The sequence below is a fragment of the Antedon mediterranea genome, chromosome 5, assembly GCF_964355755.1.
Source record: "Antedon mediterranea chromosome 5, ecAntMedi1.1, whole genome shotgun sequence".
Lineage (NCBI taxonomy): Eukaryota > Metazoa > Echinodermata > Crinoidea > Comatulida > Antedonidae > Antedon > Antedon mediterranea.
Window position 1 is genome coordinate 5701062 of NC_092674.1, and position 15289 is coordinate 5716350.

Genomic DNA, 15289 nt, shown 5'->3' on the forward strand with positions numbered 1-15289 from the left:
AGGATACATAATAAAGTATTGGCGTCAACGATTATAATATCATTGACAAATTTAATTTAATACTATTCATACAAATAGAGAATTTACATCGGATCGTATTAAATCTACGAAGTACTGATCGTCCGCAGCTGTCTCTTCGTATAAAAGATAGTAAACATAGCGCTTAACTACAAGACATCAAATGCGACATGATGTAAGAAATCCGAAACCGTCATGCAACCGTAATACACTCGGGTACTGTTATCTGGAATTTCACGATTGGTAATTTCAAAGTTGTGTTTATTGAGCCTGAACGCATGTTAATGCGGAATGACTGTTCTACTACTTTACATGTTTTCGAAAATCTATTCAACAGAACTTGTTATCATCAATATCATTATACCGCACATGCTAACAGGTAAATTAGAGTTTTTGGTGTTTGTAATGCAATCCAATGCGCAAACGGTTGATTGAGCTGTCTCTATTCCTATTGACTTTAGCTATTGCGTCAAGATTTGAATATTTCAATAAATTTATTAATTAAAATGCGATGAAGTTACAGAGTTGCGACTCGATGATTGAGATGTTGACCTTACTGTCTTCTTGTCATGATAAAAATTGACACAGATTTTCTTTAAGTCAGAAGAAGGAATTTCTGTAGTTTTGGAGCTCTGTCTGCACTATCAAACTTCATGTGACAAAAAAAGTTCCCATATATGGACATGATGATCGTATCACTACCATATTTGGGCATATCACTGTCCTATTTGGGCACACACATTTTTTTGTCAAACTAGTTTGATAGTGTTAAACAGAGCTTTAGTGGTTATTTTGATCAAAAAGTCTTTCACTTTTAAAATGAACATTCGGAAGAAATTATCTTGTGTTGCAAATAATGTACTGTAGTGTAGACTATTGAATAATAATAACAAGTTAATAGCCTGGATTTTTAAAGAGGGCTTTTTATCATCCACATGAGCCACTGCTGGTCTGTATTTTGAAAAAGGCATTTCAGAAAAAGGGAGGTTACAAGGCTTGGAGTAGGAACCTAACATTTCCTGTTATATTTGCAGTCACGAAGGAGTGAAGGCTGTTTGAATGTGCTTTTCATGTTCTATGGATGTGAGGGGTGTATACTGTGTCCTCTATACAAATTACTCATGTAGCTGAGTTAATCTTTCCCCCCAATAATTATGTATTGCTTGATATTTATTGATTATATTCATAATAATTTCCTGTATTCTTGGGGCTAAAATGTAGAATCTTATTTCAGAGAATTGACAAAATGAACAGTTGCACGCTTATAGGCCTACCATAGTCATAAAAATACCAAGTGTGTCAATTTTTGTTAACACATAACCATACTTTTATTGCGTTTTATTCATATTGGATTAAATTTGACCGAAATACTCTAATTAATCTATGGTATGATTGACTATGGTTATGTGCAGCTTAATTAATTTACCAAATGAAGTAACCCTGCAGACACTGATCCTATTACACCCCCTTTTTGGCTCAGTGGGTTACTCTTATGACAATTTAGCTAAGCTGTTTAATTGATTCACAGATAAATATAAGCCAATTGGTAAAATTTGTCAATGAAAGTTTCATTTTAATCATTATCCCACCGTGAGAATAATACAACCTGAAGTTATGAAAAAAAAAATACATTGATTTAGTTTGCGACAGGACGTAGCAAAAGAAATTAACATTTGAATTTGAACTTTTGAAACAAATGCTGCAATGTTTTAAAGATAATACCGTTGTTTGACCTAGGAAATTAATTAATGGAAACAGTAATTAATAAGTACTGTTGTTGTTTATTTCATTACTTTAATTAAAGGAGACATAATGTTTATGGTTTAAAGGGGGAATACTTCATGGTAGGAAATTCAATGTTGTTGTTTTAATCAAATTTATTTAATCTCGGTTTCAGAGGTAGAGGTAGAACGCTGACTGACAACAACTGTTGTTATAATTAGAGAATTTAATTGGGATTGACCACACTGGAAATAAGCATAGACATACATAAAATGTATCCAGAGCCCCAATTTGAAGGTCCTCATAGACCCTCAGTTTGAACAACTTTGTAATGTAAGAAAAAGACAGGTGTGGCCTACATTATTAATGTTAATATGCCACCATACCCAGGTTCTCTTCTCTTCTTTTTTATTTTTGGAGGTGATTGTGAGACAAGTTTAACTTCTAATTTTGATTCCTAAAATGGGCTTATATAAATTGTTGATTACTGTTTATTGTTATAATATACTGTTTTGTAAATAAAAAAAATGAACATTTTAAAATAAATGTTTATTGAACTTGAACTTCATAGAAAGTAGTTATTCTTTGAATATTGAATAAATTGAATATTTGCTGACATACATGATCTTTTACGCTTTCACATTGATTAAAGTAAACACAATGACAAAACGGGTACCAATTCCATGTCCTCCTATTTACTAATATACTATAAATATAATATAAAAATGTTATTATGAAAGATATTAACTAATTACGTTCACAGCTGTGGATAGTATGTTACGTTTCAGTAGATTATGATTTTTGACCTTTAACCTAGTTTTAATATATCGAATTATATGAGCGAACATAGTATATGATTCTAACACAAGGTCATTGGGGTGAGATGTGGATTTTAGTTGTTGATTTTTACTAATTAATGTGGAATCTGTTGAAAGGCAAATAGTTAGACTACGTCTATTAGGCTGTTCGCCAACTATGCCATTATTAGTTTACTAGCCTATCTATACATTAAATGTGCTAAATATAAACCTATGTGGGAAAGGGGTTATTTATTAACTGGTCATAATACATTTGCTAGCCTGTAGCAGTTTTACAGGATAGTACACTGGGCTAGTAATAATTTGACCCATGAATGTAGTGTATTTAGTTTATTTTCTGAAATCTGCTAGCTCACTTACTACCCAAAATGTAACAATAGTTTCGACATTTTCAAAATCAAATAAATTAAACCTAACTACATCTGTTAAGATTCAATCAATACTTATTCCTATCTTACATAGCAACAATATTCCCTCGACTATCCTAACATTTCTTGAAGTCATGTGAACGATTGGATTCTCTTCTTTGCTTACTGAGCAAAAGAAGTTCAAGTGGCCGACCAGCATTATTTAAATTGCATCCCAAGTGGTCACCCAGCGTTTATCTAGCTTGCATCCCAAGTGGGTCGCCAAGTGTTATCTAACTTTGTGAGAAAGGAAGCAATGCATTTGTGATGGATTAACATATTTTTTTAGTAATATACTGTAAACTGATTTGTATTTCTGGTTTTTTTTTTTCAATGTTTAAAAATATCACTAGGTGACCTTTTTAAGTCATATAAGTAATAATTTTGTAATCATGGAGATAAAAAATATATGGGTAAATATTGTTCGCTTATTGGGGGTTGGTTGTAGTATTGTATATATTTCTCCTCACTTGTTTCACAGAGTTTTCCCCTTAATAATAGTGTCCTCTGAATAGGTGTGTCCCAACGGGGGTGTTCTACTATAGTTAAGTTTATTAAAGAAATTCATTAAGAAATTTAATTGACAAAAGTGGTGGTTTTATGACCAATCTTGCATTCATCCCTTGAGAAATGGTGGAAATGTGAACATCCTGACTTCACCATTCTATGATGTATTACACATGACCTCCAGATCAGCTGCCAACCAGTATATCCTGACATAAACATAAAGTATCACACCAACCAACCAATAAATGCATCAACTGGATGGAGACTGGCAAATGAGATAAGATTTTGGTTGTCACTTTACTAACCCGTGAGAATTTGAACATCCAGCAACATGGTACCTGGCAATTCCTGTATTTGACAAACAATGTAGCCTACCAAACAAATAATGCACTCACCACTAATGTTACCACCAAAAGTTGCACAAATGTACCCGACAAGCAGTGTAACTTAGAAACCCATGAAACTGACTGACTGGTTTACTCCATCATCCACCCAGTACTGCAACCAACTCATGTACCTACGAACCGATTTATCAAACAACTTCAACTAATACCAACCATTCTACCTAGCAAACTGTATCTACATAGTATTCTATACCCACTTAGTTGACTACCTCATAATCATCTACAAATATAAACATGTTTAAATAACCTTCCTCCCCCACAATGTCTCTCCCTCTACAATTACAAATTCCCTAGCCGATTACAAACTAACATAACAGATTTGTCTCAAAGATCGAAAGATTATTTTGGCGACAAATTCCAAATCCTTCTAAACACATAGTCATGTAAATGAAGATGATTACAACCATTTTTCTTTTTAAAAATAATTCCATTGGCAAACATTTAAAGTTTCCTAAATTTCTATATTAACTGTGATATGTGTCGACTTTCGTAGGCACACCCTTTCCTGATATTCCGCCACTTGGGATTTTAATCATTCCAGCATAATTTCATGTAGCCTGGTCATATGTCGTTTCTAAGGAAAACTTAAGTCTGACAGGTGTTTGAGTTGCCTTTTTTCTGTGTACAGGTTTGCAAGTGTTTTTTATGTCACATGGTATTGATATGTCATGTTTTAAAATGAAAACTTGTATAATTATCACCTTTTCAAGGCTTTTAAAAGTTATTTTTACAAATTTTGTATGATATCAATTACAATCAAGTCAAGGAGTCTGCATGTATTTCCTATTACAATTTACTGTTATCAAATTAACTTGATATAACTTATAGGTAAGATTTTTATTAAAATTAGAGAGGATAATATGTCAACAAATAATATCGATCATTTTCATAGCCTTTGGTACTTGATGCCAGCACATTGTGGTACAACTCGTTAACAAAAAATTGACTTAATGTGAATAAACTTTACAAGGGAAATATCTTGATTTTAATAGACTTACAGTTGTAAGGTGTGAGTTTTTTCTTGGCCCTATTCCAATTTTGATATGAATATAATGTTATTTTGAAAGGCTTTAACTAAGTTTCTAATACTGCCAAATACATAATCACCAATTGTTCTATGAAAAACTTGCCAAAATTGAAGGAGAAAAAATATATATACTGTACACACACACAATGATGATATCTAGAAAATGTTCTATTTAAGGTTGAGAACGATAATTGCATTATATGGATATATTCTTTGGCTTGAAGCATTTAAAAAAATGTGAATATTATGATTTCTGTAAATCAGTTAAAACCTTTTTTATAGCTGTTGAAAGTTGATAAAAAGTTGTATATAATCCAATTATTTGTCAAAATTTATTAGGTGATTTTCAGTATGGTATAATTTTGCCAGTATCATAGGCAAATTCTGTAATACAGTTTCTCATATTTATCATATGTGACACCTGTATCATAGGCCATATATATAAACTTAACAGAATTTGCTATTGCAGTATATCTTTAGATTCAAACGACATTGAGCAATCTCACCTTTTTCTTACAATAAACTTTTTTTTTATCTTGTAATTTCTGCAGCTGTTTTTCTTCCTCTTTTCGTTAACATTTCTACTAATTAAATTTCTAAAAGTAAAGTTTCACACTAATAATTTAATATACATTTGTTTGGTGATACTGTAATAATATAATACAGAACTAAACATTAAGAAAGAGAAGCAAGTTGTTGTCTGTTGGTAAGTTTTGAAAATCGGACTTGTATTTAAGATAATGTATTATTGATTCTAGTTTCAAATTATGTGACCATCAACAATAACCAGATATATTTTACTTAAATACTACATATTTTACTTAAGTTATTAAATATTTAAGATTTTCACTTATGTCGTATTTACTCAGAATAGGAGAATCTTTCAAATTAAAGTGCAAGTGTTTTCTTTAGCCTAAGTTGTGATTGGTAAATATGGCCACTGTATTTGACATTTTTCTCATTTCTAAAAGAGTATTTAAATTTGGTTATAGAAACTTATAGGTTTATTATTTTCCATTCTGTGTTGAAATACATAGTAAATAAATTTAGAAGTCCAATTTATTTAAAAAATAATAGAGTTATCAATTTGTTTTTTCAATCTTTCTACTTTGTAAGGAAAATAGAATACTGAAACGTCATTGTTGTTTAAGACAATGTGCCTTTAATTTCCTTGTATTCGTTTTACCCATGTTACGTGAAGTGTTGTGGAACTAGGTCTATTGTTGCTTGCATTAAAGTTTATTAGTTATTGTCGGTTTCTAAGACCGTTGACCAATTAGATTATAAGGTCGTTGAAGGTATAGGGGAAGTCATTCAGGTAGTTGTTATCATAAAAATCTTGTTTTTAATGTGGTAAGCTTGTAATCTGCAACTTCTGGTTGTGTAGCAGACTACTGGAAATTAATAGGGAAGAAGTATCAATACATAAGAAATATTTATAGAATTAGAAGGTAAAATCTGGAGCTGAGAAACTTATTGAGTCAAAATAATATGTTAAACATAATGAAAATTCTGGAAAGTACAGGAATTTAAAATTTTAATGGACACTGTAGCTTGGTGGTTGAAATGCTTTCTTACCAATTCCAGAGTCCTTGGTTCAACTCTTCTCATAATTTCAGGAACTTTACCACTACCCACATTTTGTATAGACTTACTTTAAATAACATGGGTGTTTGGTGAGTAAGGTTTTTTTTGTTGGTTGTGTGAAAATGAAAAAAAAAATGTTTTAATATCAAAACTATTCATATACTCACCATTGGGTTATCAGTCCTGTGTAAATTCTTTTTTTTACAATTTGAAGAAAAATATTGTTTAAGCTATAATTAAACTTTTTAAACAAATATTTATGATTACCTTAAGAACCTATCCCATCTATCAAATCTTACATTTAGATTTAAGATAGAACATGAATTCTTATGTTTCATAAATACAAAAGTGTGAAATGTTTATTTGTCTTGTATGTGTAGGTATGATGTTGATGTTTTATGTCCTCAAAGCGTTATCTGATATCTCCAGCAAATATAAAATTATTGCAGCCAGACAGGACTTTGGTACATTTTTACATGTCTTTGTACTGGTATATTTTTAGACATTATCATATACTGTTTGTCTTCACGCAAAATGCTTCTTTTCTTGTGTTCAGTGTTAAGGCCAATTTACACAGATGAGCAGTAACGTTAAGCGGTAAACCATGTAGCTTATCCCACGTTGAATCTGTTTCTACCATGAGCGGAAATGCCCGTCCGCTCCACGTTGCGTGTAAGTCATAAGGAATAACAGATTATATATCTTTATTACCACTACCGCTCGTTTGTGTAAATAGGCCTTAGAACATAAACTTTTTGGTGGAATTTTCAAAGTATAGAGTGAGAATATCAGTTTTACCGGAGGTGCAATAGTTGTTCTTACATTTTGAAAAGAGACCCTAGTTAGCCTTCCATATTAGGCCTACTGTTATGGTACACTCTTTATGAAACTATAAAGGTCTGTTCCGTGTGTGTACATTTCCACAGCATCATTAGCTGAAACACCTAATACAAAACTTATCTATTATTTATACATAACTGGTTTTTATTTTCCATACACATCCCTTTTGTTTAGAGAATGCTTAAATAAAATTAGATTTATATAGACCACCCTATTTTAGGACTCGTGCAAACATCTGATTCCTTTTAACACCTCAAACAAAATACATTTTAATAGTCTTTACCTAAATACTTTCAGAAAAACAACCTCCAAAGTCAGTTATGTTTGTTTTTTTCCAGACATCTTATGCCACAACCACCAGCAAGAATTACCCTTCTGAGACTGAGTCATCCTAAAGTTGGCCACCACTCAATCGTCACCCAATTTCCGACAAGTTGGGGTAAGTCAACTGGCAATAAAATTGCACCGTTTTGTAAACCTTTGGTGTATAAAGTGATCTTTGATATGGCTTCTAGGCATACATTTCTTTCATCTGCAGTAAAATGACCATGATTTTGTTTAGTTTATACATAGTTTTGGAGTTAACAAACAAACCGGCATAAATAACTACCATTAATTCACCCAAAAACCTGACTGAGGTGATGATAATCTGTTGCGAATACTTCTCTGTGCAGTGTTGCTTTTATTTATTTTAGTGTGTTTTTTCCTTCAATATTGAATGATAAGCAGCTCAAAGATTTGCGATGACCTACGACCTACGCAGTATTATTTGTCACTTGTCGTCGTCCCAATGTCCCCAGCATAGACACAATGAATACCGCATACACACAATGAATACAGCATGCAATTAACATTGCTTAAACTAGATGATTCAACATCGAATGGTCCCTAATTAGTACTATAATATTTCTAGAGTAAATAATATAAAGTTTACTTTTTGTGGAATTGTAAAGCTCTGTCTACACTTTATGTGACAAAAAAATGTGATGTGCTCATGGAAACGATGATGTCATATCACTACCATTATTTGGGCATGTCACACTTCTTTTGTGTTTGATTGTGTAGAGAGAGAATGTAAAAGTAATCTTTTTCTTATTGGATAATGTAGTTTTCAGTTTGGTTTAAAATTCTTTCAGGATATTTAGCTTTTTCATGGATGATTATAATACTCCTTTAATACAGGATGTTCTTATCTCAATTATTCATTTCTTTGTATGTGTAGTTAATTACTATTACTCCAAGGTGATTTCAGATTATGACACCATCACCGAAAAGTAAAATATATTGTTTACATTGTTTGTTGGTTCTTTGACACTTTGTGTGATTTTAAAAGAAGTTGACATTATTAACTTTAGCTTATATTATTTGATCTAGGTGATGTTCCTGCTGCAAAAAATTACTGATTAATAATCGTGTGAATAAATCCTAACCCAATTCTTGGCAGCAGAGTAAATTTAAAGATTAAAACATTTAAACGCATAATATTGCTGTGAAACTTTTAGCTGAAAAAGCAAGATAACGGTTATTTATTTAAGTTTCATCGCATTTTATATTGGGTAATGTTTACCACCATTTTAAAAAGTTTTTTGGAAGCACAAATTTACCAAATTATATTTTTTAAATAAACAGTTTGCTTGGCACTATGCAGCAGAAACAGGCACCTAGTGAATGTCATATTCTCACTTTTGATAACTTCTGGAAATTTTGGATACAAAAGTATAGTGTACCTGTAGTCATTTATATATTTTTATGGAATTAAACAAATTCTTTATATACGTTACAGTATCGTTATAGCCTACTAAATAAATTAACAATCACCTCTCTGTCTTCTTTGTGGATCTCTCCAATAACTCCCATTAAAGGATTATGTAGGATAAAATAATATTAAATACAATTGTTAAAGTTCTAAAGCTCACTGACAAGCTCTTATTCAAGAAAGATAATTTTAGTAAGTGACGATATATTTAATAACTGGTTTCTTTGATAATGATAACAACAATTTAAGTCGTTTCCTCAATTTGTATTGTAAATAATACAATATATATAAGCTGCTCTTTTTATATTATTTTGCCAACAACAATTCATGTTGTTTGATGAATATGTACTGTACTGTAAATGTTACAAATCTACCCCTAGCCTTAAAATAAAATGAGTCATAATCATCATGTTCTCGGTTAATAACCTTGGCGCTGAATCTACTTCACACTATTTATATTTTTTTCCCTTTTGCATATCTGTTTTGCAATACCAGCAGACCATTTTTATTGCAAAACAACATTTTACTTATCTCTTTACAACAATGTAAAGATGAGCAAGAATGATTTATAGAATATTATTTTCAAATTTGTGATGGTATTTTTATACCAAATGATTAATTTGGTAAAAGCACATAAAACATTAAATGTAGGCCAAATTATTTCCGCATTTTATACCATTTATTGAATTATCTTCACCAGCAGCCAATGTTCTCATAGCTACAGAGTCACTTAGGGGAAAAATTATTTCATTAGTCTTACGGTAGCCATAAGAATTACATAAATTGCCTTTACAACTTTCCCATACTAAAGTGACACAACACAGGGATATCCATCAGAGTGACTGGAAAGTTACAAAATTCCAATTCTCCCTCCCTTTTTTAACGAAGATATCTACTTATTGAGAGCTTTGTTGTCATCACTGATGCTCGCAACGCAACACTTGCATACTTGTCTTTTAACCGTACACTTAATAATCGGGAGACGACAGGTGTACGGACAGCTCGTATCAGAAATGAGGATATGCAGATTCCCCTTAATTCTGGTGTTGTTATTGGTTGAAACGATGCTATATCAGTTAGGTTATGATTGGTATGTAAAATATCTCTTGCAAAATGATAATTTTATGTGATGTATAGATGCCGGAGAAGGTGAAATTATTGGATCATAATAGGTTATCAATCTAGATGAATGATTAACTAGCAAGGTTAAGGTCAGAAAAAAGTTTAGTGATGTGTTATGCACTATTTAAATAATCTTTTCCATTTCAAATTATTAAATTATTGCGAATTGATAATTTTCCTTCATCTTCCTAACGCCAAGCTTATTACCAAATTAAGTACACCTTTTATGTTTTTCTATTAAATACTTTTTAGATAAAGTACTTTATAATTTAATGTGAAAAATATCATAAAAACTATAAATTTTTCAAAAAATACTATTTTTGAAAGAGATCACATGTTTGAGGAGTGGTTAGACAAAGGGTTACTGTAGATTCAGGAACAATAGAACAGTGACCTTTTAGGGAAAAGTTTTTTTGTTTGTTATTGTTTAGGTAGACGTTTTATAAATTTATTCCCGAATCCTCATCTAAAGATCACTATATATCTATACTAGTAATGATTTTCAGTATATTTATAAAGTACATTTATTAAAAGCAGAATTTCACTAATTTTCAATATAACATCTTTTTCTAGTAAAGTAGGATTCCAATAATTATGTAATCTTTACAAATTTGGTTAATTCTGTTTCCTAATTTCTTACATATTTTCACGATCTATTTAATCTCTAGATTTTTAGAATAATTTGATTAATAATTCCATGACGTCCCATGGTTCATAAACAGGATGTGAAGAATAGAGAACAATGGTACAATTCTCAGTTCATAGAAATTATAAGACTAAATTGATTATACAAGTATTATAAGGATACTGATATTAATTAATTGTAAAATTATCACAGATATTTTGCTTTTTAAGTACTCTACTACTGTAGAGCTAGTGGTAGCAACTGTCTTTAAATCATTGACATGACCTCCCCCAACCCTACTCTTATTTCCCAGGATCCCATACCCTGTGCTTTGTATATTGATTAAACATCCATTACATTTTTTGTCTTCCATTCGGTAATAAAGCCATTTTAATCTTTTTGCACCACACCTTAATGATTTATTAACCACCAGTTTCTCACCCATGTTGAAAAAATGCTCCATGTAGATTTTACGAATATTTTTTAACATTTGCATTGCATTTGCACGGATCATCCAACTCGTTCTGGTAATGAGTTAATGTCTAGTATCAGGTAATCATTGTGGACTGTTATGTTATGTTCTTGGTTCGTAACGAAAAAATCCTAAAGGTTGAAATTTAAGTATATCAAGTCACCTTCAGACAAATTGAACAGTTGTAGGTCCATTCTCATGGGCTGTACACTCAAACAGATATCACCAATGACGGAATAACTCAAAAGAATCACAAAATGTGTAATGAAGACATTTGAGACCAAACTATGCTGGGTTATAAGCCATGAGGGATAGCGAGCGCTGGTTGCTGTGGTGTTGACTGCTAACCCATCCAATTTGCACCGTGTGTGGCTCCACTCTGGCAGATCTTCAAGAATTGGACGTGATTTTTGCAGCGTAAGGGCCCTTTTTTTTACAACAGATATCTTCTGAATCTTTAGGCAAAAGATGCTTGGTAAATGTGCGTGAGGAAATTGACACGAACGACCTGATTGTGTCAAACAACAGATTTGAGATTCTGATAAAACATTTAATATAATGTGATTGTAATTTTTTTATAAAGTTGTTTTAGAAAGCAATATAAAAGTCTTCTATATTTATCATATCATAAACACCACATGATAATTAAATGAAAAGAATTTTCCCAGGACTTTTTTTTTAGTAGACAAAAGTTCTTGAAAGTAGGGCTAGACTTACATTTAGTTCTATGATTTCCTGGCCATAGATTTTGTTGTGGTTTACTATTTTAATTAAAACCCAAAAAATATTTCCAAAGCTCTTGTTTCATTAGTCAACATTTTGTCCATTATCCTACCTGTTTCCAGCATTTCTCTTCTTCTCCCAAACCCCTCCCCGTAACGTACAAAAAGTAGGTTTAGAATTCAAATACCCTCAAAGATACTGATAGTGAACGTGAGTTTTGTTTCATATCTGTTAATACCATGATTTAACATTGTATTATATAATAAACCCTATCTTTTCTATAAAATCTTTCGGCATGTAAGGTTAAAAAAATTAATTAGGTACTGGTTTCTTCTTTCACTGAGAATGAATAAAAGAGTATTTAAAATGAACCAAAATGGCATTAAACCAGGATATCGGGTAATTTCATTTTTTGACTGCCAAAATCTTGATAGATCCTTTGGAATGTTGGGTGTTTTTAATTTGTAGAGTGACAAAGTAGCTCAAAATTGCTTCAGTAGCTGTTTTACTGAAAATAAATGATCTGAAGCAAAAGTAATTCACCAGCCTTTTGCAGAGAAGCTGATTGCATAGTTAAACAGTGACTCGTGGCTTATCATTGGCTGGCTCAGCCTGTGACAACATCCTATGAGCATTGAAATGGGAGGGCCTAGTTAGTTTGCTTTCACAACCTTGAGGCTAAGCTAAATTTCTCCATACCAACTTGCTTACTCCATGCTTAGTTTTATAATAGGAGACGGAGACAGGTATAAGCTTGCAATTTTAACAGTTATTTTCAATTCTCTTTATTCTACTCCTGACAGTTGGTTGTAGGAGATAAAAATATACTTTTTAATGTGTTATTGATAAAGGGAATAGTTTAATTAACCAATAAGGATTGTTGTTCATTGTGTTTGTGGAAAACTTTTTCTGGATTATTTCTGTTGTTGCTGCTGTTGTTTATCGGATTTAATTCATACATCAATAAAAGGACACTACTTCAACAAGGAATGTTAACAAATCTTTGGATACAGACAGTAAGTTTTCATAAGTTTCTGTACCTGTTTTGTAAATCATTTTATATAGGATTGAATACCATTTGTTACCAAGATTTTGTTCAGAAGAAGTTCATCATTTAAAGGAAAGAGTTAATTTTAAAGATTCCTTTTTTTGCTATAGGCTAAGAAGATAGGTTAGACTATATTTGACAAAACAATATTTTAAAATTGTATGGTATTATTTAGTTTCAATTCTGCATTCATTAACTTAATTAAAATAAGGTAAACTTGTATTGTATTTTGCAATTGATGAATTTTAATTTTTTTAAATGAAAGAATATTAGTTCTAATTAATATGTTTTAACATGTCTTCCTAACTTTCAATCATTAGTTCAGCCTCAATAAATTGAATTTACAGACTCCAACAATGTATAATATATATACAAATGACGCGGGCCTATTATCTATATTATTTTTTAGATAGATTAATATTTAATTCATGCATATGCAGTGAATATAATTGATGCCAAATTCTCCATGCTTGTACCAACACCAACCAAATTTTTCCAAATGAATGACCAGACTAATTATTAAACAATCACTGACTGAAGAATTTGGACAGGATTTTAACTCAAGCACATTTTGCATCGTTTGATTGATGTGGATTAGGTTGGCTCTGGTATTATGTAACAATTAAGGAAGTGGTATTAGTTGATAGGAAGTAATTTAGAATGGGATGGTACATGAAGATAAATAGTAAAAATGATAAAGTAGTACAGTGCATATCCTGTACAATGATAGCTAGGTTATGTGAAGTTAATGTACACTGAATTTTGTGAACTCAATGGGGAACCAAAAGGTTACCAAAATTACAGTAAAGGCCTTGAGATTGAAGTTTGGTGCTGTTTGTTTTAGTTAATATTTATTTATGAACCACTGCCACTGCTGGTAGGTAAAAGTTTGTAACATCAACAAAACCTTCTTTCCCTCTGCTGGAAACAATAAGCAATTGTCAGTATTTTAAAGCGTAGCAGTTTTTCCTTTGCTATAAATACAATATCCATGGTTAATAGATTAATACCAATTAGTTTTTAATAACAACAATTTGTTCTGTGTTTTTAAAGAACAATCTTTCTCCTATATCCAAAAATATATAATACAAATCTAAAGTTTGTGCATTTAAAACTGCAGTATTTTGTTAAATACAAAAAATTATAGGATTATTGTGTTTTCTACTTTCAACACAACACACCTTTGGGCCTATACTTTGATAAGTTAGCAAGCTGCAGTTAATAGATTAAACATTTGACTTTCCATTTATAAATGGTAGCTGTTGGCTACTGACGTATTCTGTCACGACAACATACCAGTAGTTTATTCTGAGAAAATACAAATAGTATATATATATATATATATATATATATATATATATATTATATTTTTTTTTTGTTCGTACAATTAGCAAAAATGTTTGCATGTCTCACTGAATTGATTATAATTACCTATAAACCTTTTTCTTCATCCCAGCTGGGGTATAAGACTGCTACAAAGTTTCTCAATGTTGTCTTTCACCGTTCTTCCCCAGTTATGGTTTTCTTTCTTTAGGTCTAGTGTTAAAAGCTTATAATATTTCATACTAAAAACCAAAATATTCCAAATCATCTGAAATATGTTACTAAAAAAATTTAGGAAAATAACTGTCATAATAATATATAAAAAAAACAACAAAAAAACCCCCATATAAACAGAGTAATAACATTTTTCGTAGAATTCATTGACTCCACTACGATAAGAGATGAAAAAGTAGAAAAACTCTATTTTTCTCTCATCTCCTTTAAGTTTAATCTCTACTGATTCTAGGTGAATGTTCATCTATATTCTTTGTTTAGAACAAAACACATGATTTAAGATCACATTAAAATTTAAAGTAAACCAACAGTGTTTGTTTATACAACTCGAAAAGAGATCATCAGCATCAAGTATTAGGCCAATTTATTTTCTAAGATGAATAATACAGAATACACTGATATCTCATGAATTTTTAATTCAGGATTTTGAATGTATGTTTTCACTTGTGTAGCAGATGCATGCTTATGCATAAATGAAGCAGACAGTATAATTTAGAGGTACTTAAATCAAGGCTGAGTCCACTTTAAAACCTTTATACATCTTTCTTTCAATTTCACATCTTTTTGCTATTAATCACAAAACACCCTCAACACTTCAGGAAAACTGCCTACTTACTTATTATGTGATTTAAATATGGTCATTTGTACCACAGTAT

At 31.1% G+C, this 15289-nt stretch overlaps 1 protein-coding gene across 4 annotated transcripts in view; it reads left to right on the forward strand.

Moving 5' to 3' along the window:
• Nucleotides 1-15289, forward strand: part of LOC140049631 (teneurin-3-like) — a 124776-nt gene that overhangs the window by 26317 nt on the left and 83170 nt on the right. For 3 of the 4 annotated variants that reach the window (XM_072094569.1, XM_072094568.1, XM_072094572.1), the window contains exon 1: nt 12690-13044. The gene's annotated coding sequence lies outside the window, so the exon portion shown is untranslated. Of the gene's footprint in view, nt 1-7668; nt 7770-12689; nt 13045-15289 lie in introns of those variants that run through there. The other variant, XM_072094570.1, reaches the window with a different exon arrangement.